At 31.8% G+C, this 27,994-nt stretch overlaps 1 protein-coding gene across 1 annotated transcript in view; it reads right to left on the bottom strand.

Moving 5' to 3' along the window:
* The window catches only part of LOC131846224 (uncharacterized), a 658,396-nt gene extending 633,957 nt beyond the window's left edge, over nucleotides 1-24,439 (bottom strand). The window contains exon 1 of the mRNA XM_059195475.1: nucleotides 24,143-24,439. The gene's annotated coding sequence lies outside the window, so the exon portion shown is untranslated. The remainder of the gene's footprint in view (nucleotides 1-24,142) is intronic.
* Between the last annotated feature and the right edge of the window lie 3,555 nt (nucleotides 24,440-27,994).

Below are 27,994 nucleotides of genomic sequence, written 5' to 3'. Positions count from 1 at the left end.
ATAATATTGTCCCCTGATTTTTGGGTACTAGACAACTGATATGAATACGATCATGGTTTACTAGCAATGTACAAAGGTAAAAGGATACCGGAATCTTAACTGATAAAAAGAGTAACGGGAATACGCGAGCTACTAAAAAGAATTACGGCAAAATATTTACAATTTCATCTAGCTTAAGATCTAGTGACATATTTGGGGAATATGATATTACTTTGGTAAGAAGTAAGAAAGCGAAATGGACCAGGGTTGTTCTAGATTCGTATCCGAGGGACGAAAAAAGGATACGCGGGCGACAGAAAAAAAAGGTGAAAGGATGAATAAGGGCAGTGGCTGGGTCAACATGGAGAAGGATAGCGTTGGACAGAGAAACATGGATCCTATTTTTTTAGGATGATAAAAGCAGATGACAATGGAATGATACACCTGCCTGCGCTAACGGATTACGCTGAGACACCAGTGGGGGATGATAAAATGAGCATCAAGTCAGGCCAGATAGCCCGTATCGCCAAAAGGCAATTTACCACGTTGGTGTCCGGGGGAAACCGCGTGGAGACAACCTGGTATGGTACATTGCTAGTTCCACATTACTGATAATCGCCTTCCCCCCACGTGGAGTATTAGAGGAGGCCTATGTCTTAGGATAAGCTGATGAACCGAAGCAGTGAAATAAACAAGAACAAAATTGACCTGTCTAATAAACAAGAACAAAATTAACCTGTCTCAAAATATATAAATAGAAAATATTTTCATAGGATTTTTTAGAATAATAGAATAGAATAATATTTATTACAATCACACATCACAACACAACGATGATGATGCTCACAGCAGCATATAAATTATTATAACATATAAATAGAAATGGCACAATACAAATCATTACATTAAAAAAAATTTAATTTTGAAATATTTTTTATGACTTACTGTTTTTTTATCTAAAGGTTAAGAGCACGTACTACCACCAACTTGATTGAGACACAAGTGTCAAACAAGTTCAAACAGATCCGGTGATTTGTTCAATGATTCGTTGACGTGAGCCGACTGAATTACGTCGTTACAAATCAACCGAGATAATGAACTCGATCTCAGAGCTTCCAGTAACGACTTTGTAATTAACTACAACATTTTAGAAGTTGGGAAATAATGCTAATTAAAGGTACTAATTAGTGGGTGACAATTCTTACTCCAGGTAAACTGTTAAACTCTTTTAATAATAAAAAAACAGTCGGCTTAAGTCAGAATAGAATAGAATAGAAAAAAGAATATAGAAGAAGTATTAGATAAGAATAGAGAAGTATTTGTAGCCGATAAAATAAATAGGGAAAAGATGATTAAGTTTCTTACTTACACATATAATAAAAGGTACGATTATTCAAAAGTGTTTATTTAAGTTTGATTAAAAAAAATATATTTCTATAAACGCATAAGTTTTTGAGTAAAGTATGGATATTTGTTACTCTATCAGGCAAAAACTACTGAACGGAATTTGATGAAACGTTACAGTAATATAGCTTATACATCAGAATAACACAGGCTATAAATTTCGGGTAAATGTGGGTGAAACCGCGGGCACAGATGGTACTGTATATTTTTTCTATATTATGTATGCATTTACAAAAAAATGAACATATGGAAGTATTTTATATCTGTTCTCTGCCATTTTAATTACGTAAAAAAAGGATACTCCATCTATCTACCAAACCTGTACATATAAAAAGTAATTAAGGCTACAAGAGGAAAGAAACAAACAAATTGACTTTCTTTATAATATTATATACGGATCTGTTATACCATATTTGACCATAAAAAAATAGCAAAGTGCGTATCCAACTTGTGTTAATGCAGAACGATTTACCATAGTCCATATCCCACGGCGACAATAACTGCCACCATAAACCAACTCTCGGTATGGGCACAGTGGAGTAAGAAGATAAAATCTTATTGTTCCCTGTATAATGAAGGAGACCTTTTTGTATATTATTTTGTATTTATAACAGATCATGCCACTCGCTACATCATTGTATGAAATGATTTTAAATATAGTTGGGAAAAAATACAAGACTTCAATGGCAAGCTACTCCGGTAACAATTTTTTTTTTCGCACTACTCTAATGCTGTTGACTGCAGCTAGCCTTTACAGCTTCAGGTGATGATAGAGGGCGAGTGCAAATGGCACTCCAAACCAGTGGAAGGACTTCTGGAGCGGCTGAAGGCCAACTCCCACCTACTAAACCACTTTAGTCTGAGGGCACCGCTAGGGGGTTCGAACCTCGGTAAAGGCCGTCGAAATTTGGATCCCCGTTTGAATTGGACGGGGGATCAATCGGAGGGGTCCGGCAACTAATGCGGATTTATCAGACACAGTTTTTATAAGGGACTCAATAAAAATAAAACGTGGTCAAAATCCAGTGATTTTTACTAATTATACTTATAAATGCGGATTTATCTATACAAATATATAAAATTAAATTGTCTGTTTGTAATTTCAAATTAATAGTTAGTTTCAAAACAGTAGTACTTACTTAAATAAATATATTGTACTGAAATCGATATTGTGTTCAAACTCCAGATTACACCTTTTTTATCAACAGGACAACTGTATGCGTCCGAGGCGGGGTGGAATGCATGAGAAACTCCCAGCTCCGGCATAGACGCTTGTAGGTACATCGTGTGGTTTTTAAGGGGTAAAAATCCCACACACGACCCCGCCATTCCTCCGGAGCGGGGTAACGGTCTTTTAAAAATGTTCCATACGTTAAAAAAAAAGTACAAATCCTGATAGATCAAAATGGGTGGGCAAGTTGGTGGTCAACATACATAAAAAAAACATTGATTAATTTTCACTTCAGTCTATAAACAACTCTATTAATAATTATTAGACACACACATTTATTTATTTATTTATTTATTCTGCACACAAAATTGTATACATGTCGGACTTAATACCTGATGGCATTCTCTACCAGTCAACCGTCGCGTTGATCAGAGATAGTATGGCAATTTTACAGATATTAAATAGATTAATATAGGAAATATATACCTATATATATATATAAACATCTGTAAGCATGCCGTGGCAACTAGTAATTAAGTCAGCACTATATCTTGCAAAGGATATTAAATATAACTCCATAGTGTATGACTTCAAATAACTAAAATTATGCAGACAAAGTCGCAAGTAAATGTTCGTATTCTAATAAATCGAAAATAAGGAAAAGCGGAAACAGAGTTGTTTGGAAAGTAAGTTTTTAATTTAACTTTTACAGACTTAATTTTATGAGCTGAAGCCAATTAACATTTGTTGTTACTTGCCGCTAAAATATACAAGTTTGTGTCATAGATACCGGAGCTAAAATAAACAGCTGGGACGTGGGTTGGATTCCCGTGTTGGAAATTATATTCAGTAGTCTGTATTACACACTGATGGCACTAAGAATGAGTGCGTAGCGGTTTCTATGTTGATTATCGTATGCCACTTACTTGTTATTGTGTAATTCTTTATTTCAAATAACATATATTCAAAAGAGCAACACAAGTTTCATGCTCATTCTTCTTGATGATGAATATCACTATTCAAAAGTGCTTGTAGTGAGTTTATTTGAATAAAGATTATTTCTATTCTATTCTATTATACAAAATCTCAAAAACTATGGTCACTATTTACGACTATATTTATTAATTAATAATTAAAGATAAGAAACCTTTAAGTAATAAGTATTAACATTTTTCCATTCACACAATGTCTGAACAAATCCAAATCGGACCCTACGATCGGAAACAAACCCATATCGGAAATACAATGGTCTAAATATTCCTTAATGTTGCTTGTAAATGAATGTATGTCTAATAAATTCTTATCTATCTATCTAACTAAATATATGCCTTCAGAAATACTATTCTACGATTCATAAAAAATGTAACACTTAATGCATTTTCCGTTTTCTTACATTTCATTTATTTTCTAGCTGTTTCCGCGACTTCGACCGCTTGGAATTTGACTTTATTTAGTCTAAATAAAAGTAGCCTAAGTTACTCCTTATTACATCAGCATCACCGATTTTGACGGGTATAAAAATTTGGCATGTATAAAAATCCCGTCAAAATCGGTCCAGCCATTTCAGAGATTAGCCGGAACAAACAGACCGACAGACAGACAAAAATTGTAAAAAATGTTATTTTGGAGTAGGATTTGATTTTGATTTATATTCATATGCGTGTAGTAAAAAAAACGGCTATTTCAATATTACAAACAGACACTCCAATCTTATTTATATAGGTTAAAACTTTATTTAATGCACAAATACAGAAATAAAGATATATATGGCGGGCTTAACACTATGGTGTTAAGGCATTTTCTCCCAGTAAACCATAGGGCAAACAGAGATTAGATTGCTATTTATCTATATAAATATAAACAAAAAACTTCATCACCATGTCGTAATAGATCGCCTATATTAATACGTACGTCTGTGGTCTCACCCATCTTTACAGATATCGCATCATGTATCTTACAAGGCGTCCAGATGTTAGAAATATCCCAAAAAACCACTGTTTCCCCTCGAAATTCCCACAAATAAACATTTGGCGGGTTATATTTAAACATGTACGATCACAACAGACATTTCCACTTAGAAATAGGTACCTCACTTAACTAAGCGATTGTATAACATACTGAATAATCAAAGGAATCGGTGACAGTGGAAAATCTCTTATATTAATAATATGTGTCACGACCTCAGTGGTCTAGTGGTATAGCACACCGCTTTACTTCCGATTGTCGCGGGTTCGATTCCTCGCACGGTACAAACATGTATATTTATAAGTATGTTTGTATGTTTGGGTGTTTTCTATATATCTTATATGTATATGTATTTACAAAAAAATAGGTATTATATATACATCAGTTATCTAGTACCCATAACAAAAGCTCTGCTTACAGTGGGACTAGATGGCGCTGTGTTAATTGTCCACGGTTAATACCCTGGACAATTAACCACATCCACATGAATGAGGGGGGACTCCATCGCTAGCAATGTACAAAGTCAAATTGACCTCCACGCGGTTCCCCCTGAAAGCTATCATGATAAATTCCTATTGAATTTGTCACGAGGGTCCAACTAACCTGATCTCAAGCCCATCTTAACATCCTCCACTAGTTCCTCGCCAGCGTAAACCGTTAGCAGTCGGATACATCCTCCAAAATCATCCATTAAAAAAATGTGGAAGTTATTTAATGTGTGGTGGAAGTCAAGTTTGAATCTAATAACATAATTATAATTAATATTTGGTAAATTATCGGAACCGAACTCGAATAATGGCTATTATTGACGCGCGATTGCGTCGAAAGTATTACCATGTGTGCACACCCTTAATTATTAGGGGCGTTGGTTAATAGTGTAGAACTATTATTCAACAATCCGAGACGGATGTGTCAAACGTGGAATTAAAAAAGTAAAACATTCCACAGATTAATGATAATGGAGGGACACTCTGGGCGAAGTTAATGACTTATTTAATGAACTAGCATTTGAGAATTTTCTGTTATCTTTCGCTGTTTCCTTCATGTTGCCAGATTCCGAATTTCTTTTAGACTTTAACAATATTTTAGTTTTAATTTTGTATGTTAAATATAGAATGGTGCACCCGCTTGAGAGCAGTGTACGCTTGCGGGGCATCATTGGAGGACAATAAGATAAATCAGATGAGATAGCTCATCGTAGTTAATTTATTAGATAGTTTATAATTCTTTATGTGCCCGCGGTTTCGTCTACGTTAAATTTCAATATATAAATTTCAATATCTACAAATTTGAATATAAAATATAGCCTATGTCTTATTCTGATGCATAGGCTATATTACTGTAAAGTTTCATCAAAATCCGTTGAGTAGTTTTTGCGTGAAAGAGTAACAAACATCAATACTTACAAACTTTCGCATTTATAATTTTATTAAGATTAACAAAGACGGTTTCCTGGCCCATACCACGACCACGTGGTGGTCCTAATAATAATTCTATCCTGATTATAATAGGTAGGTAATGAGGCTGTTAATAATATTAGAAATCTACCGCTCTCATTTTTATTATTTATGTATTTTGCACAGATAAAAAATACTATTTAAGTACACAAAACGTCAAACGATTGTTACGTTAAAACAGCATTTCTATTTTTTAATTTAATACTCGCTGATTTCAATATTACCTATTATTTGATTTTATTAAATTTCAAACAAAAATAAAATATTTTTCTTTATTTAATATTAGTTATACATAAATATCAGCGAAATTAAATTAAATTCACAAGAAATGCACAGATCTCTTGAGTCCAATGAAGGGACCATTCGGACAGTTCGGCCGGAAGTGGCCTGGCAAATGTACGGAAATATATGACAGTTCTCCGGATGCTATGGAATATTTAGGCGTCATATTACTCGTCAATTAAACACAATTAGTTACTAAATTTCGGATGTCCGCTAAATGCCAGACATAGACTTCTAAATAATTCATTTGTAATGTTGTAGTAAGCGACAGGTACAGTCTATTCCATAAAATACTATTACGACTGTAGGGACATTAGAGTCCCGACTATTTTGCTTAATTGTTAGTGTATAACAAATTAATATGTACATAGATGTTACACAAAAAAATTATACATATATATATAGATAATAATAAATTAATACATAAATACATATATCATATATACATACGTCTAACACAAACATATATACATACACACATATACTATACAAATAGTACTGAAAAAAAACCAACATATTAGTGACCCCAACGTGATTTGAACACGCAACCTTCTGATGTCTCTACACGACTACTGAATAAAACATTATTTGGACTTTATAATTTCTCTCTTTAAGTTTTTAAGTATGTCACAAATATTTACTTTTGTGTTTATCCTTTAAAAATGAACGCATAATATTAAATATTTCCTCTTTTTAATGTTAATATAGGTAAACAGTCGCTTAAAAAAAATGTTCTTACATATTACTAAAGAACAGAATATTGAGTGTCAAAAATTAATATAAAAAAACAACGAAGTACAAAATCAATTATTTTCGTCCACTAGTATTATGCAAAGTTTCACCTTACATATCTTATTGATATTATAAATGCAAAAGTTTGTAATTATGGATGGATGCACTTTCACGCAAAAACTGAACGTATATTAATGAAACTTTACAGTAATATAGCTTACACATCTGAATAACATATAGGCTACAAATTTCAAATCGCGGGCACAGCTGGTATATCTATATGTATCTGAGCATATAGCAAGATAGGCTGAAGAGAATACAATACTAGAACTTTGTAGGCAGCTGTCCTGCCTTCTGTACCTACAGTTCTATACCCGAATATTTCGCCAATAACAATAGCCAGAGGGGATCTCTAATCCCCCGACATTCATGACATGCATTGATGATTTCAACGAAAACTCCACCTCAATAACAGTACCGTCTACCGTCAAAACAGAATACATTTCACGCCATTTTAAACTCTAACACTATCGCATAAAAATCAAAATAGACTGTAGGAACCATTCATAAAATGATAGCCGAAACCATCCATCACAGATATAGGTCGAGTGCCACATCGACAAATCTTTAGAGCAAACTCCGAAATTTTGATCACACTATTACACATTCAAAGGAAAATAGATCTAAAATCAATCGTCATAAACAATTTATTTGTTCGTTGAAAAGATCGTGCCCAATAGCGCTTACGGTATCTAATGGCCTATGACCCCAGATAGGGAAGGTAAAGATTAAGTAACTACTCTTAATGACACCTGACGATCAGATGAAGGAGATACAATAGCGCCATAGACTAATAAGTTCATAGATAAAATCTTTGATGTCAGTCTTTATTCAAAAAACATAATAGACTACAGACATGCAATATAATAAAATGGTTTACTTGTTTGTCAGTTTACATTCTATTAATTTTACATAGTATTAAACAAGTCGCTGCTGTCTGTTCGTTTATACATTTTAAATTAGGCAACCGATTATAATATGACGACCTCGGTGGTCTAGCGGTTTAGCTCACCGCCTTACTTCCGATGGTCGCGGATTAGATCCTCACACGGCACAAAGATTTGTATTCATGAGTAGGATTGCTTGTGTCGGGCTGGGTGCTATATATAAAATTCTCGTGTCAGTTTTCGTTCCCATACTCCTCCGAAACGACTTGACCGATTCTCATGAAATATATATATATATATATATATATCTGATAAAATTTTTAGTTTCTGTTTTTTTATGATATAACATACAAATATACATACAATCCTACATTTTCACCCTTCTATCATCAACCCCTATTTTTTAATATTAATTTATATGGCAAAACAACGTTTGCTTATATATATATATATCTGTATTTGTATCAATTATCTAATTATCTACCCATAAGACAAGCTATATCTTGATATTATTATTATTATTAATACAGTTTTCAGGAATAAATTGAGTGATTCGAGATTAAGGTTTATATTTAGAATCATGTATTATGTAAATTGGTTCAGTAGTTTAAAAGCGCGACAGACAAACAGACGAGAGTTACTTTCGCATTTATAATATAATATTATTTTACCTTATATAACATTGGGTATCCAAGAACTTGTCACAGTTTATTTGCCCATTCGTCTTGAATAAGTGTTTGTCCGAAAGCCAGCGGCACTTCAAGAAAACAAACTAATAATATTTGAAAGCATAAGAGCGATTTGAACTCGTTTACTCCTATATAAGACTATTCAAACAGAAATAATATTATTACATATCATTAACAATAATATAATATATATAATTAACACTTTATTATTATTATCTATACATCTACACATATAAAATTGGATTGTCTGTTTGTAATATTATAGAAATAACATTTTTTACAATTTTTGTCCGTTTGACGCTAATCTCTAAAATGGCTGGACCGATTTTGACGGGACTTTTATTGGCAGGTAGCTTATGTAATAAGGAGTAACTTAGGCTACTTTTATTTTAGAAAAATAACATTGTATTCCATGCGGATGAAGTCGTGTGTACAGCTAGTTATATATAGAATTATTGAATGACGTACAAATATATATATCTTTCAAATTTTAGAGAACATTACCCCAAATATTTCTCCGCGGAAGTAATGTTCCGGGTATAATCTGATATAACATAACATTTTATTAACATATCTGTAATGTTCTATAATTTATTATTGAAATCCTTTCATTTCATTATTGAAATTAAAAAAAAACTGTCGACACTTTTTTTACGGGTGAACAAGGAATAAAAAACAATTTATCGCCAAATGCAAACCTAAGTAGATAATTTACGAGCTCCCAACAAAAAGGGTTCAAACTGTTCACCGAGAACTTTATTCCCGACCAAATAGTTTCTAACCTGACAGGGATAAAGTAGAAAATGGCATTTAATACCTTCACATTTCGTGTGTGAAATGAAATAAGTAACATAAATCTAGGGTGAAATCCACATGATATCAGAAAGTTAGCTTTACACCTCAGCAATAAAGGTCATATTCCCGTGAGGGGTTTTGTTTGCAATTTCTGGACATATTATAACCCCCGCAGTAGCAAAGGGGATTGTGATAGCAAATAGCATGTTGTAACCCCATAGTGTGCAATATTTATTGCATTCAACATCTGAGCTTTTGGGCAACAGATTATAAAATATCTAATATAGGTGAGTACAGTCGGCTTCATAAAAATATACAGGTTGCTCAACAATCATTTTAGCAGCAATTATATTATTTCAAATATTGTAGACAAGTAGCGAATTCGTCTCAAATATACCAAGTACATGAAAAAAATGGATTCGTTCTAGTACTGTTTTCGAAATTAGATTTTATGGTCGCCATACTTATTTTATACTGTCATAATTAAAACTTATAGCACTCCAATCTATCCACATTCTATTTATTAAAAACCATCAGGTTTGTTTGTATGTAATTCAATAAAGTATTACAATCATCTGGATGAAAAGTGGTCGTCCATCGTGCATTATTCTAGAAATTTTTAGCATGCCACAACTACAATGTTCTGTGAAATAACCTTCCAGCGATGGTATTTCTGTACCGATACGATATTGAAACCTTAAAGAAAAGTACTTTAAGCACTTTTCTTTGCAAGTGCGTTGCCAGCCTTTAAAGAAGGAATAATACTCCTTCTTTAAAGGCTGGCAACGCACTTGCAATTCCTCTGTCGTTGCGGATGCTGATGGGCGGCGGTAATCACTTACTATCATGTGAGTCGATACTCATTTATTATCTATGCTAAAAAATACAGAATAAAACTTAACATAAAAGGATATAATGGTCTTAATTAGTTAAATGGCGGACTTATCGCATAAGAGGTATTTTTTCCAGTCAACATTTCATTGACTGAGAGGTTTTGAGCTACTACTTAAGCTAATCTTAACACATACCTAAAAAAAACAACTTTTTTACTAGTCGGATTAAAACACATTTGAATAGAGCACTTTTTATGTCAATAGAATAGACAGACAGATCAAAGTGCCTGGACATATTAGGCCTCGATTAATAGCTACTGCAAATTAATGTATCAATATTTAATTGGACGCAACATGCACGCACGAGAAAGAACGAGACAGCAACATATGGCGTCTTATTCTTTTCCATTACAGTAGATATCGATTCGGTAGTGATGGAAATAGAAATATTCTTTATTCAAATAAACTTAATATAGATATCTTTGAATAGACATATTTTTTTTATTTTTCCACTCATTCGGAAACCAAGCACAAGAAAGTAAATTACGTTTTGCTCTTTTAAATAAAGTAATAGTTATTCAATGGTCGAAATTTGACCATAATTTATAAGTTTAACCAATTAATAAGTAAGGTTCAAAGTAAGGTAGCTATTACAAAAACTATACTTCTACACGTGTGTCATGTGTAGTATAGCTATGTAATATATTTATTGATTTAACATATTTTTACGTATATTAAAAAAAAATATTAGCATTCTGCACTCCATCTCTCTAAACAATAAGTGTGCGAAATTACATAGGTACTCATCCATCCGCGCAATTTTCCTAAAAAGGGGTACAAAGTTTTTGCTTCAACTATTAATAACTTCAAACATCAATGACGGTAATAAAAGATAACATTTTTTGTGATTACAAACTGCCAAACGAAATTGAAAAGCGCAAGTAAATACATAACTATTTGAATGACAAAATTAATCAGTCATACATATCAGAACAGACCAGTGCCTACAAGCAACACCGTTCACGAGTATAAAGACTGAGCCAACAGTGATTGCGTTATAGTATATTTTTATATCAAATTATTATATATTATATTATTCAAATTCATCTGTCAAAGTGTAGAAATAGAAATAATGGGTTAATTGGAATAAAGATTATTTCTATTTCTACACTTGCAAGGAAACAGAATAAAAAATCATGATATTATATTTTGTTTATTTTAGTACTTTCCCGCCATTTTACTTTTTTTTAATCAGCGCATTACCTACTGGCAGAAGCCGCGCGGCGATCAGTTCGAAATTTGAAAAATAGCAAATAGTATGGTTATTTAATATAACTTACCTATTTGCGTTTATAACGTACGCGTATTTTATGAGCTTCTTTATATATGAATAACAGGTGAAATTAGATTGGATTTCTTTGGATTTTAACACAGGCCAGGGTCTCGAAGATTTTTTCTCCAGTTTCCCAGTAGGTTTCGCTCAGTTTAAATTTATGTTATTTTTTAAATAATGCGCGCGCGTCATGGCCGCCGTACGGTCAGTTATGTCATAGGTAAGAGGGGAGGGGGGAAGGTAAAGCGCACAAGGAACAGAAACTAACGGACTCTAATATAATAATCTGTGCTTACGATGGTACAGAGTAGATTTTGAACACCTTGTCTAGCGCCTCTGTTAAGTACAACTGAAACCGTAAACATGTTTAAAGTATTATGATACATACAAACATATAATACAAAGTTGTTTGTTACCGCTGTCGCATTTACAACGTCGCTTAGTTACGAGTTTTCAACTTACAGCTGAAGTGTTCCGACATCTGTGTTACGTCAAGTCAGATTCGGCGCCACCATGAAATGAATGCTTTGTATTTCACGGCACAAAATATATTGTATACTAGCTGTACCCGCAGATATATCCATGAAATTTACATCCTGTTTCATCAAAATCAGATCTGTAGTTTTTGTATAAAAGAGCAAAAAACTAACCCATCCGTACTGACAAACTTTTGCGTTTATAACATTAGTAAGATTACTTACTGTGCCTCTCGGTTTCAGTCGCTGTTCGTGTTACTGGACTTTATAGGAAGTTGTCACAAAGTTGTTACCAAGCTACCTCTGTCTCACCTATTTCAGCCGACAAGCTATTCAACCTCGCTGTTCAATATAAAAAAAATACTAGACTTTATACAAAGTCGTCGGCATGGGTATATCTATCTGGCCTGTTCTAGCTGCCAAGCAACTTGCATTATAAGGCATCTTTCAGTACAAGAGTGAAATAAAGCAGTGAATACAGGGTACAGAGACATGACGTTTTAGTCCTCTTTATTTGCAACCCATGAGTGATGTCGCTTGATAATGTCTGTGATGCTGTTTATGTCAGTAACGGTTACCACTTACCATCAGATGAACCATTCAAATAACATAAAGAATAATAGCGACCCACCATATCATAACGCATCAACCGCCCGCACTATTACAACGTTAACAAAAACGTAAAAAAATAAAAAGCCCTTATTTTTTTTTAATTTTACTCGGCTCTTAAGCGGAAGACGCAGCGTGGAAAGGCCTCCAGCAAGGTCGACCGACGATCTGGTCAAGATCGCTGGAAGGCATTGGATGCGAGCAGCGCAGCACCGATCGTCGTGGAGATCTTTGGGGGAGGCCTATGTCCACCAGTGGACGTCTTCCGGGCGTCTTAAGCGTCCTTAGTGACTGTTTTAATAGGCTCCACCAAGAATTGAGCCATAGTAAATAGTATAAATAAACGCAAGAAGTTTTCCAAACTGACTTGTAATTCCATATATATATTATATATCTATGATATATTAATGGACCGTATAAAAAAGTATTATGATCATATTTAATAATTATATTATATATACCTCAAACAAAAGTAAGTCTTTTGTCGAAGACAACGAGGCTTACTTTGATATGTGCTCACTTTAGTTTTTAATTTTATTACCTTTTTTCTGCGTGGGTCGAAGGCTTTATAAAAGCGCTTCATTTTTTATTTCAATTGGCTAATGCTTTCGAACTTTTCTAAAAACCTTCTTTCAATACGTATGTGTCATTTTACAAATAAACAAGCTTACGAGAGCTTATGGCATAAAGGTTTATGGTGCGTTAATATGTCAAAATAACGTTTTATTGGCTGTATTGGAACGTGCCTTGATTTTTAATGGCCAGTTAATAGCTATGCGAAAATCATATCAGCGTTAGCTCTGATTCGCTTTGTATACAATATACACAGAAATCCAAATATACAGTTAAAGAAATAAATATATAGATAAACTGTAACGGAACTGTCTCAAAATGTAAACTACTACCTAATTTATGTTACATGAACTATTTATTTAAACATAAACTTCTTATTCATACATTTTTAATTGCAACATAATCACATATACCTACTTAATTATAATTTTTTGCTCTATGGTCTTTATACAGTATTTATATTCTATGTTTAGTACAAAATTTGGATACGCGCAATCTATTTCATACATTACATCTACAATACGCAAACGAATTTTATAATAAAAAATATTCATTTGTTTAAAAGCTTTACTGTACAAATAGGTCTGGGTATTAACGTAGAAAAGATGGGATTATTTTACAAAGGCGGCCATATTTCTTGGAGGTATATCTGAGAGCCGACCTTTGAGTATCAGAAATGATGTTTGAATAGCGACGGACGGACGGACGTAGTACAGTGAGCTACGTAGTACATAAAGTTTCCCTTTATGCTATTATTAGCTATCTGAATAAAGAATAAGAAAGAAATGAGAAATATTAAGGATACATAATATTATTTGATAATATTATACTGTAGAATCACCCTCCCACTGTAAGTGGATGGAAATATTCTTACACGACTACGCAAAGTCTAAAGGAAAAGTTGTTTTTAGCAGTCTTTATGGATGGATGTTTGTTACTCTTTCACTCAAAAACTACGGAACAGATTTTGATGAAAGTTTACAGTAATACAGCTTATACATCAGAATAACACACAGGCTATAATTTAAAAATATATTACGTAAATTGGGCGAAATATAATAATAAATATCAAGTAAGTGTGTAATATAAGAACATAGTAAAGACAGATAAATACTAACAATCATACTCATGAACACAATGCAGGACACATCTGCGAGAATGTAATGCGCGACCATCGAAAACAAGGCGGTGTGCTGAACCTAAAGACTACCAACCAAACAAATCGTCTTTTTAGATTTAATGTTTTACACATATCAACTTAAAATTTTTAAATTATAACTAAATTAGTTACAGTCCACGCAAGTTTCTTGCTCGTTCTTCTTGTGATGAGATAGCTTTCCTAATGAGAGGTAGATTTAGAGTTAAGTGTATTTGTAAGAATGATTTTCTATTCTATTCTATTCTCCATTCGAGTCTATTCGCGTGGCAGTTGCTACAAATGTAAGAACAGCAAATTGAAGTGGCCTGTTTGCACCCAAGCGCTTGCAGACTGTCAACATTTGCCCGCTTGTCTCAACTATTCAGTTATGTTTGCTTGGCGTGTTTAAGCGGGTTCATTATGACTTTGCCGTGGCCAAGATTTATTTGCTCGGTGGCCAAGCTCTGCTTTATAAAGCAGATGTTTCTTAAAGGTTAAATGCTTGTACATAATTCAAGATAAAGTTATAGTTGCTGTATTTTGAACGCTGAGATGTTGCTGTAAAATTACGTGGTAACGAAACATGAGTACTTAGGAATAGTAATGCATGATATGTATGTATTATAGACAACAGCGAAGCCTGACATCCTTAAGGATCATTCTACTGTGCTATAGTCAAAACTACTCTTACTTTTGTACACAAAAGATTTTTTGGTAATTTGGAATAATCTTGTCTAAGAACTTAAAAAGTGCAGGCAAGTAACGTTAATTAGCGTCAATATTTCTTTAATATTGCCGTCTAGATCACATTAAGTATACTAGAAATACTAGAAAGAATATACTAGAAATTAAGGTAGCTAAAACTTGTGTTATGGGTACTAGATGACTGATACAAATACAGATATATATTTTTTCCTACATACATACATATTATACATAATAAAACACCCAGATCGATACAAACAATCATACTTATGAATACAAATGTTTGTGCCGTGCGAGGAATCGAACCCGCGACCATCGGAATAAAAGCGATGTGCTGAACCACTAGACCACCGAGGCCGTTGATATATTTGTGATGACCATGATGCTGATCATATATTTATTAATACGTGAAGGGACTAGATGTGTGAATTGTCCCGGGTTATCATTATCATAATTAAAAATTAAATTCTATATGTAAGTATAGAATATAGCTAGGCAATACATTAATGGAAAAACTATACATATTCATCTTGTATTTATTACACACAGACAATAACAAAAGTGAAAAGTGACTTGAATTTTTGGAATATCGAATATTTAAAGTTCCTCTGCATTATAGAATTAAAAAAAAAATAAATTAAAACCGTATGAGGATTGATTACTTTTTCTCAACCCAAAGACAAGAATTACAAGAGAAATTAGTGTGGGCACGTAGCATTATACTTTTTAATTTAATTAGCCCGGAGGTGCGTGAGAACTCCCCTCAAGTCGTCATTCATTACTGGTGCTAACTAGGGATGTGACAAAATAATCCAATATAAAAAAAATATTTTGACAAACATGGATTATTTTTCTTCAAATGTTCCATTAAGTATTCTGATTTAATTCAACATTCTGAAAAATCGAATTGATAATGTATTTTATTACACAAATATTTTTTTTCGTTCGATTTATTCATCCATATGGCCTAAAACATACAAGACCCATATGCTAAGGGTGCAAAAATGAGGGTTGTGGGAAAATATAACAGAAACAGATGATAACAGATTTTTACTTAACTGATAAATAAACATCTGTTATCATTTAATTAAAAATAAATTTTAATGTAATCGATATTTATGTTATAAAAAAGAACCGATTTATTAAAATCGATTCTAACATAGAACTTCACATCCCTAGCGCTAACTAATTGTTTAATGGCCGTTTAATGGCGATTTGTTACGCGGTTGTGATATCTTCTCCACAGAAAAAACAACTATTGTGAACGTCGTAATGTCAGTATTTTATAACTTTGTAAGTTCCTGTGTTAATTAGAAATGATCTGATCATTTAGAGCAGGTCTAATTCGCAATTATAAATAAATACATATATAATACACCTAATAGTAATCGTAAACTAATAAGTACTAACTAACTACTAAGAGCAACACGCAAGTTTCTTGTGATGAAACAGCTTTCCGAATGAGCAAAAGATTAGAAAAAAAAACTATGACTATTCAAAAGTGCTTAAATTTAAGTTTATTTGAATAAATTATTTCTATTCTACGTTATTCTAATCTAATATAATAAAGATTAAAGTGTTTGTTATTTTTTTAACGTATTGGGAAAGAAGTTAACACACCTTCGCCGAAGGTGATCTAAGATGTCATCATACTTTTACCCTGTAATTTCTCTACTTTACCTTACAGAGTAAGCTCCTTGCGACTGAAACAGAGGAACCCCTCTTACATTTTGAAGTCTGCCCAAAATACCCGATATATATTTTTTAATAAATTAAGAAGTGCTTCTAGCATTAAGTCCGCCTACTTACTTATAGTATTCATTTATTTAGTCAATAAAAAAAATCTTCTTACTAATATTATAAAAGTGGCTGTTTGTGAGTGTGTATATGTTTGTAACTATTTCATGCAAAAAATACTAAATGATGTTAATAAAACTTTACAATTATATAGTTTACACGTTAAGATACATAGGCTATAAACTTCACGAGGGTGAAATCGCGGACACAGCTAGTAAGAAATAAAAAGAAAAAAACTTTATGCTGACTCCTTACAGTATGTTAATTAAAATAATAAGGAAGATACCTCTAAACTATTGATAATAAAAATAAACTTAGCCTTCATAAAATCTACATATGTGTAAGTACTATGAAAGTCCAAATAATAACTCTTACGTACCACAAACTTATTCCTTCCGAATATTAATGTACACTTCATGGATAATGTGTTTATTGTTGTTGAGACAGGATATCCCAACAGTTAACAGAACAATGCAGCCGTAATATTATATTACAAATACAATTTTGTCGAATTTGAATGGAAGTTTTAAAAACGGACAAAATAACGACTTTACCGACAAGAAATACCATTATGATGAGGAAACGCTAGCTATACCATATTCTGACTGTCGGGAGTAGACTTACGAAAGGCTGCTGCAGCTACAACTTGGTGAAATAGGGATTAAACATTAAGAGAGGCTTGCGACTGCACCATCCATAACTATGGTCCACCTACTCTCCTGTTCTTTGTGCATCAGCCTGCACAAGAGAAGACCTGAAATACGACAGAATGCGCTCAAGTCGTCGCAATTTTTTTGAGTAAAATACATTTAGTTGCCATTGAATCGAAAGAAGAAGACTGTCAGGAGAAGAATATTAGTATACTTTGGTGTGCAATAACGTCGTGAACAAACGATTGATTAATTTAAATCCAACAAACTGGACAAAGAGCGTTATCACTATGTGTCGGATTAATTTCGTTTCATATTTAGACAATCAGATATATAAATGAATATACAAATATTTTTCTGTAGATCTGATTCCAGACATCCACTATGACCATATTCCGTTCCACACCTGTAACACTTCGCTATACTTATTCTTTCCTACGAAGAAGTAGGTTAGCAACTGCCCAGAATTACTTATAATTAAGTTTCCAACCAACCGTGAGACCTATTATACATTTAAATTAATATTAGGACAATAACGATTAAAGAGCCGTGGGATCGTCGACCCATAATTTATATAATATGTAAATTATAAAGACATATTAGATGTCGCCACATAAGCTACATTGGCCAAGTCGTAAGTGCTTATACTTATTTACAACTTGACCAACTAACTTAAGTTTTCGTTGCTGTGTTATAAAATTTAATATCATGAATTACATTACGACGGCCTCGGTGGTCTAGCTGTTCAGCAAGCCGTTTTAGTTCTGATGTATACGAATGGGATGAATTTTACCATAGACAACTTCATCCCAAAATGTATATTATAAATAACGAAAATAGGACTTAATAAAAATACAATACAGTTCAATATCTATAGATTTATTAGACGTTTAGCTATTATTATAAATAAGGATTACGGATACACCAAGATGTATATCAGCTAAATATAATTTTATTGCGATAACAGTCTATAAATAAAAAATGGAATGTAGGTTACAATATAAATAAAGTATCAATAGATGTATGTTACATGCGTCATACAACTATCAAGAACGCATTTCATTATATATAATAAAATAATACTCATTTCATTGAAACAAAGGCATACTTACATGCGGGGCATGTTATGCCGAGGAGCGAGGATCATATCTTAAATATAACTTGAACGTGGATGGATAGAAAAAGGACGACAAAAAAAAGTTGAATGTATTGTGTGAAAGATATGAATAAAAGGAGAGTATGCTCAGATATGGGATCTGTGGAAGATGATGGCTTACTGCACCGACCACAAATAATGGTATAAAGGCAAGGCAATGCTTCTGCCAAGCAGATGAAACGCCACTACACATCCTATGTGGTTGTAGCACATAGCATAATCGAAATATTTGCTTTGGAAAGTATACACTACCCTGAGGAAATAAAAACCATTGCTCCTAATAATATCCTTCAATTCTTGTCTCTGACGATCGATAGATTTAACTTTGAAAAAAGGTCAAGCACGATAGATCTATGTAGGTCGCAGTGCTACAGGTCTTAACACTTGACAATAGCCCAAATCCCTAAAAATAAATAGGAATGATGATGATGAAATAAAAGCCGTATTGAGTACTGCATCGCATAAAAATTAACCAATCAATGGTCGCATACACGGCCAATTATTATGAAATATTGGACTGAATACTGATATCGTAAACTACCCCGCATGAGTGGACATTTTGATGAAATTCTTAATTTATTCACTATACGGCATTCCAGCGCAGTTTTGTGCAGCCGATTTTTTTTATTGCTACGTGACGCCATATTTCATTCGATTTCGTACGTTTTATCTATTACTACTCGCCGGCTGCAGTCTGAATCACATGAAAAAAACTATAAATGGAATTTTCATTACTGTTACAACAAAAGAAATAACAATTTCAACTTTGTTTAGTCTTCTTTAATAGAATACGTTATTTAATAAACAAAATAACTGTATGAAAAATGTCTGTATTAATACAAAAAAATATTGATAAATTAGTCATTTTTTACGGAAATTGAATGAAAAAACTAGCTAAAAGTAAGCCTCTAGATAAGTGATAAGAACACCCCTACGGCTGTTGTACCATCCATGAGTTGCCATTCCCGAGGATTAAGGTATTATGCCTAAATACACTGTAATTTTACAGCCATATCTCATCCTCACAGCTTATAAATAAGCTATTTAGCAGCCGAAATAGGCGAGACAGACGCAGACCACTTTTAACAACGCTATAATTTGTAAATTAACTCTTAATTATAAGAAAATAGAGTGGCTATTTTATTGATAAACTTAGCATTTTATGAATTCAGCGTGCGGATACTGGGTCCATCGTGTGACAGAGAAGGAAATTCAGGGACTTGTAACCCGGGTATAGGGTCCCCTTTTCCAACATATGTCAACACTCACCTTCACCGCTCGTGTTTCTCTCCCTGCTCAGCTAAATCTGGTAAGACTTTGCTAGTACACCGTTAAATACCACGTCCTAGTATAGAAACCATTGCAGCTCTAAATAAGCCAAGATCTTTCAGAAAATTATAAAGAGATTTCGCTGGTATATACCTCTCGCTGCCACTCCGATCGCATATAAATTAACCAGATAACATTTTTCATTAATTATTTTATTAGTTCATAATATTTATTTGTTTTGCATGATCTTTAAGTATATTTGTTTTGCATAGTACAGTATTCTCTAACAGTATTAGTAATTACTAAGTGTTATTTAATAAAACAAAATTATAAGAAAAGGTAGGTATTAATTTACAATAGTACTTATACTTTTAATAATTTTAAAGTTCTTAATTTCTTTCTGTTTCTGATAACTATCTACGATTCTTCTAATAGACTTTTCTTTTAATTAGACCTCCATGCCCTTTAATTTAATCTACATTTTTTATAGTCTTTAGTAATCAGCGTTCACAATAGATCAAGCGCTTTTTGTGGACTTTTGCAATCAGTGACCATTTTGATCAAACCCTGTAATTGAAATAATAACATTCCATAAAAAAAAAATTTACGTTATCAAAACAGAGTTCAAAGGTGTTTAAAAGCGAAATTGTCTGCATAATAATTATGTAAGTATATTTATTTTTACTTTAATATACAGGATGCACAATGGGTACATTAATAAAAACAGTGCACTAATCTTAGAATCGACATAACCGATTTCGATGCGATTATCACTTATGTATTGTAGTAATCTTTACATAATAATGTGTAGTTGTTTTTTCAAGTACTTTACAAACAAAAATTTATAAAATACTGTTATTTATATCACTCCATATAAATAAAATTGAAAAAACAAATTGTTTGCATTTTCAAATCAATCTCTATAACGGCTGGACCTACTTTGACATGACTTTCATTAAGAGGTAGCTAATGATGTAAGGAGTAACTTCGGCTACTTTTATTTATTGTAAATTTAAAAAAAGGAGTACCAAGTATAATAATAAAAAAATATACGTCAATCAATATGAAATACGCTCAGCACTCGCAAAACAATAAATAAACATTCAAAAAGTTGTTTCCGGTGCCACAAATGCTTTAACGAAGCATATGAATTAAATTATATTGAAATTGACTAATAGAGTGCTGTTGTTTCAGATTCAATATGAATGAACAGTTTATAAATTCACTAGCTACGCGTCCCGGCTTCGCACAGGTGGATTACAATATTTTTAATTTCTCGCCTTGTAATACATGTACTTGAATCATTCAATCTATTGCTGAAACTGAATTAAAGTCGTCATGTAATTCGAAAGATATAAACGAACAGACAGCGAGGGCAACAATAAAATAAAGTTATTTTATATTAAGATATATAATTTAAATTTCTGTGACATTTTAATGAACAGAATTCAAGAATATTATAATTATAACATATTTAATAATTATATGATCTCTTTACTTTAAGTCAAACAAAATTAAGACATGATGACTAACATGCTTCGTCTTTTTGATTAAAAACTCTCGGCAAACGCACTCAGGCGTATTGCCTAGATCAATGGGGCCCCATAGATTCCATGCCTTTTATATCACAGTTCTGTCTTTATGTACGGTTTGTTTGACATTCCATATTACTTAGTTCTACATTGGTCATCTGATAGACAACGATTACCGTCGCCTTTATGCATAAGAATCTTTATTGATCTCACAAAATACTTTATGGTATTCCCGAGGTATCTCTTTGCCATTCCTTGGGGACTAATGTTAGACTGTATACCATAGGTAATGTAAGATTGTGTGAGAGATGATATGCATAAAAGGAGAGTAAGCTCAGATATGACGGCCGACAGGGATCCCTAGAAGATGTACCGCCAACAACTTATTTCTGCACAACTCATGGTTGACTGGTAAATGCCATTAGGTGTTAAGTCCGCTATATGTACTTTTTACCTGTGTATGACGTGCATTAAAGTTATTTAAATAAAAAAAATCTCTAGAACTACTGAACCGATTTTGAAAATTCTTTTACCAATAGAATACCACGTTATTTATGACTGACATATGGTATATAGCATTACGTTGCGACCAATAGCAATGAAAAATGTTGGAAAAACGAGAAAAAGCTGACGCAAATGAAATTGCGCGAGTCAGTTAGTATTACTTAAATGTATATTATTTTTACCAAAAACTTATATTTTGAAAAGACTAAGCATGAAAGAATTGATACTCCTATTTTGTCTCTGACTAATTGTGTATACAAAATCAATTGAAACAATATATTTAAATCAGCATCTCTTCAAACACTTACCTATTTATGTATAAAAAGGTTAAATATCTAGCAGACTTATTTTAGCTTAAAATCTTATACTATTCTTCTTAAAAAATCATGATGTATATATTATGCTATTTCCTCTGTCTACACCGTAAGGGACCATGCTTGAAGATAGTTTTATCAATCTTCTAATTATAGGATAAATATAATTTCTACTTGAATTATACTGGCATCTCATAATGACACCTGAAAAGTTTTAATATAACTATTTTACTATTTATTACATACAGTCTTATATAGTGTCAAATGTAAATAGGGAAGAACATCATTAATAAAAAGGTTTAACATCACTGATAGTTCAATAAACATCTCAAATTAAGATTTCCATATACATCCATACACAAAATATTATATTACACTATCAAACACCTATCCAATGTGTCTAAGATAGTGTAATATTACCTTTATGAATATATTACATTATTTGGTGTATAGGATTATAACAAATACAGGAGTAAATCAGACTCCAAAAGTTGTCTAAGATCATTTCAAACCATTCTGTACTTCAATATGTAAGATCCATTATATATAGTACTGTGTATACTTTATAAAAACAATATTACATTAAGAATTATATATAAGATATATTTAATAACATTATACATGTACCTACATACCTTGGAATTAAGATATCAATAATTAAGAGACAGAAAGTTATTTCATAATCAGATGTTTTGATATAACTTAATAATATTATAATGAAATAACAAATATCTTCAGTATTCGCTGAGTTTTACTTATAACCATCATATCATTAATTCACTGCTGAAGATATTTCTCTCACTAAATATAATTACTGATATTTAATTTAAGTACTTAATTACAAATAAAAAAACTAATAAGTCTCTAACTAGAACTAGTCAATTAAATAATATATTTTGAAACACACTATACATATACTACTGTCTCACAGTTACATGCAATAAAATAAAAGATATCTCAGAAGTCAGAACAATGACAGAACAAATAAGTAATACAATTTTACTAGCATCAATAACTTTTTTTTTTAAGTAAAATTTAGAGGTAGTCACTTATTATAAATGTTTTGACTGTTTGGAGCTTGTGCCTTTGCTATGTATTTAGATATTAAGTGTAAAAAAATTTAAGAAATGTTAATCTAATTCATAACAGAGTTAGTGTTTCTTACATTTGTTATAGGCATTTAATTAAGTACCTTCTTATGTACAAGCCTTTATCTGTAATAATAAATATAAGAAGGACGATTTTAATACTTAAAGAACCTGAATAAATAATATTTATTATGGCTACTTCCTAAATTTATTATAGCATCTAAACTTTAAAAAATGAACGAAGTAATTTAATTATCTATGAATGCACAGACATAATAGAAATAAGACTACAAAGTAGAGAGAGGCTGGGTAAGATCGAATCACGATATTGGTTCAATGACCTATGAACGAAAAAGGCAGTACGTACATATTTCAAGACACAAATAAAGTTGTATAGCTTAAAAACGTAATGTATGGCAGATATAAATTAAATTATATCAGTTATTAAATAAATGCTTCTTAAAAAATAGTTTAGAAAAGTACGGATATTTATGATGCAGTTATTAGGAGTTTAATCTTATTTTTCGTGGGTATATATATTAAATATAGTTAAGTATATGTGTATACCGCAATAGTAATACTAAAGATATCACTTTTATTGTAGAATTATTACTTCCAGTATGTTTAAAGTTTAAATACAAACTTGTAACTTCAAAAGTTTATACGCGCACACTGAACATGCGCGAAACGAAGTAAACAAAGTACTTAGTTTGAAGAAAGTTTCAATTTTATATAACTTCTTACCTTTAGCGATGAACGCAGTTGTCCCGGGTTCAAAATCCACTTTTAAACGCACTATGCACTTGGAATCACAACATTCCTTAAAAACACTGACTTAAAACTAGTAGCTTCACTCACTATCGTTGCCGCACTTTATGAGTTAAATTTAATGAAATAACACAAACTAAATCTCTAACACACTATAATAGTAACTTATGCAACTTTTTAACTTAGTTTTCAGTAATTTATCACGGTTTGTCACGTAAAAACTTAAAATATCATAGTAAACATTAGGAGCACCGTTCGGCACGCGACGGCCATCTTCCGCCAACGCGATATTTAAGGTTATATCCGCAAGAGGGCGCCTTTAAACCAACATACATTGCAGAATGTATTTCTTACAAATTTTTCAATAAAACTATTTTATTACTAATTCATAATTATATAACATTGCATAGATTATAACAATTTTGCCATTTCTAAATTTTTAATTAATATTTTTAGATAACCGCTATTTATACTTAAATCATGTATTTTCGTAAGTGGCAACTTCGTAAAGTGCAATGTTACTAGAACATACATTTTATTTTAATATAGTAGAAAAGGTTTTATTTCAAAAAGTATATTGGAAATGATTACACAGGTGTATAATTTGTGTATCATAATTTAAATTAAAAAAAAAAAAGGATTTTATAGAATGACTCGTTGAAACTTCGTTTATGTATTTTTATTTATATAAATCTCAACTGTAAAATCATTGTAGTCCTTCAAGATTTTAAAGAATAGTAGTTTATAGTTTGTATAAAATAACAACAAGATTGATTAAATGTCAGTATTTCAATTATTGTGTTTATTTATCCTTTTTGTTTATTTATACGTATGAATTTCAGTTTAAATACGTTTTTATCAATTGACAGAGAACTAGATACTTTGTCAAATGGTTGCAAAAAAACATGTTCGGTTTAACAGTAAAAAGTATTTATTCATAATGGTTTTATAAATCCGGTAATACATACATTCTTAGGAGTAAGTTTTATTATAGTATATATTGAAAATAATAAGTGTGTGGCTAATTCAGTGATTGGATACAACTCTCAGGTCAATATTGAATAAAGTTTTTGTATTCTTTATTACTATACATATAATCTGATATTATGAATATAACATCTGTTTCATTTATACCAGTTAGCTTATTTTCAATTTGGAGAATAGTACAAAAACTAAAGACTGTAATTTTGATGGCATAAAAATGAAACACCAAAATTTATTTTGATATTCAAAACTGTTGCATGACATATACCACAAATACTGCATATTCAATATATTTCTTACTCAATTATACATACATTTATATATTTTATGTAATCAAAGTAGTTAATGCTAGTTATAAAGCATTACTTGATAACACCATATCCCAATTCAATCGAGCAAAGCTGCGGTATAACACCTGTATTGTAAGATGCTAAAATAAATTACAATCCATTTAAGATTAATTTAGTGACAAAATTTACTAAATTACTCTTAAATGGATTGTAATTTATTTTGGTATATATTTCATTTACACAAATTACATTTTTCCCCATATTTGTGTAGGCAAAACTGTGGGAAACATATTATTTTTGAAAGTATCACCTTATTACTATTTCATTAATATGAAATACAACCTTTCCTGACTATAAAACTTCTAAATTAATTTGTATATATTGCAATATTTCATTTTATTTTAATAATATGCACAAAATATTATGATATTTATATTTAGTATGTTTGTATTTAAATATATATTACATTATTTATTTCATTAATTCATAATTTAAGAGCTGTACTCTTGTCGGTAGAGCTCCCACACCATTTACAATCTTCTATCAATCTTTTTGCCTGTTCATATGACACATCTCCCAACTTTTCCTTATACTTACTAATTTATGTAGGTTTGTGACTATTTCTCGCCATAACTGGTCCACGCCCACACTGGTTTCTGTTTGTATCAAAAGGTTGGCTGGTGGATGGCATACAGCATTAAGCTCACCTTTTGTACAAATTTTATTGTGCACAAAAGAATAAATAATTTTTTTTATTTTAAATAATTTATTTGGAATATTTTTTCTTAAAAAAGAGTAATTGTAGACTTTTCAATCTAGATTTTATAATTGGATATTAGAAAAATGTTTTTATAGTAAGTATTAAGGAATTTTTTGACATGTAAAATAATTTTATATGTTGACACATTTTAATATGTAACAATTTAATTTAATTATTAGAAATATTTTAAAAATTAATTCAATTTAAATTAAAATAAAACTAATAATGTATATAAATTTTGCACACCTGTATGCAGGCTGAATATTTTGGACAAATATTCATATTGTGACACTGTATTTTGCAAACAAATAAAAAATAATAAAGTACAATGTTTGTTTGGATTTGAATTAATTGAGTGTGTTACTGATAGCTATGGGAACCATTTACCATCAGATGGTACGGGCCATCTGTAAAATGAATTGTGAGTAGCTTTGACGTGGTCTAGTGTTTTGAGTAGTCATGCTCACTAAAATGTCCAGTTCAGACCACTTGTGGCGGCGTGGTGGGCCGGGTCATTGGGCTCCCTAAAATATGGTCGAGCTCAGTGATGGCTGGCTCATCCGTCATACTCGTGAACGGGTGCTGCTTGTAGGGACTGGTCTGCTCTAATCACTATGACTGATTTCCTCTTATTAATTGTTTTTACTAAATTACCAGTTGGTTATGTATTCAATATTTTTTTGTATTTGAATATTTAATTGAATTAGTACTAATTGGTGGTTTGTATTCACACACTTAAACTTAAAAATAAACTAACAATAAAATTATTTAAAAGAGCAACACGCAAATTTCTTGCTTGTTCTTCTTGTGAACGAGGAATATTTTTTCTTAAAAAAGGTAGATTAAAAAATGTAATGACTATTCAAAAGTGCTTCAATGTAAGTTTATTTGAATAAATGATTTTCTATTCTATTCTATTCTATTCTGATGGTGCTTGATAGCCACCCACAGTATTTTTTTTGGAACTTGCCTATCTACAATCAGTCCAGGTATTATAATCAGATGAGTTGTTGATGAGTTGTGGAGGGTAATGTGGGAGGATCTCTATCCTTTACAGGGTCCTCATATTTCAACTAGCTGGAAATCTTTCATCCAGCTCCAGGATATTTGCTCGTTTCAGTCTTTTTGCTGGATTATTGACTAGAAGCTTCTGAACTAGATCGTTTGGGTGGATAGCAAGGCGTACCTTATATTTGGTGCTGGTTTTTCCAATTTCTTCCCTGATTGAGTTAGTGATGAACCATAGAGCTTTTAAGATGCAGTTTAGGATGTAGTTTTGATATTGTATAAATATAAAATGTGAGCATTAATCTTAAAATAAATATAGTATGAAAAAAAATATTTTCCGCAATATAACTTCCTAAATTCCTTTTCAGTCCAGAAATTGAATTCAACCTAGAGATTTAAGTTGGAAATCTAAGTTTAAATAACTTGTGGGAATATATATCTCTAAAATATTTCATGTAGTATATGTATGTATAGATTTTAGTTACTTGCAGATAGGGACATGTATTAAAACAAATTATTATGTATAGTAATTCACTTATATTCATAGAGAACGTCGTGGGGTGAGTTTACTATCCTGAGTTACGCTCTAGAATTTGCAAGTACAAAACTGGCCGATGCGCAAATAAATGGGTGTGTATTTCGATATACATTTCTAACTCTCCAGTGAAGGAAACACCGATATCAGTCCAAAAATTAATCCAAGATACAGCTGTAGGCTCGCCTCTTGCCACGTTATATTCAAATATACTCACCAAAAAGTGGGAAAGTCAATGAAAATGAAAAATA

Source organism: Achroia grisella, unplaced genomic scaffold (assembly GCF_030625045.1).
Source record: "Achroia grisella isolate CSIRO2021 unplaced genomic scaffold, CSIRO_AGI_Agris_v1 utg507, whole genome shotgun sequence".
Taxonomy (NCBI): domain Eukaryota; kingdom Metazoa; phylum Arthropoda; class Insecta; order Lepidoptera; family Pyralidae; genus Achroia; species Achroia grisella.
The sequence above is the reverse complement of the archived record's forward strand: the minus strand, read 5'-3'. Positions and strand labels throughout refer to the sequence as shown.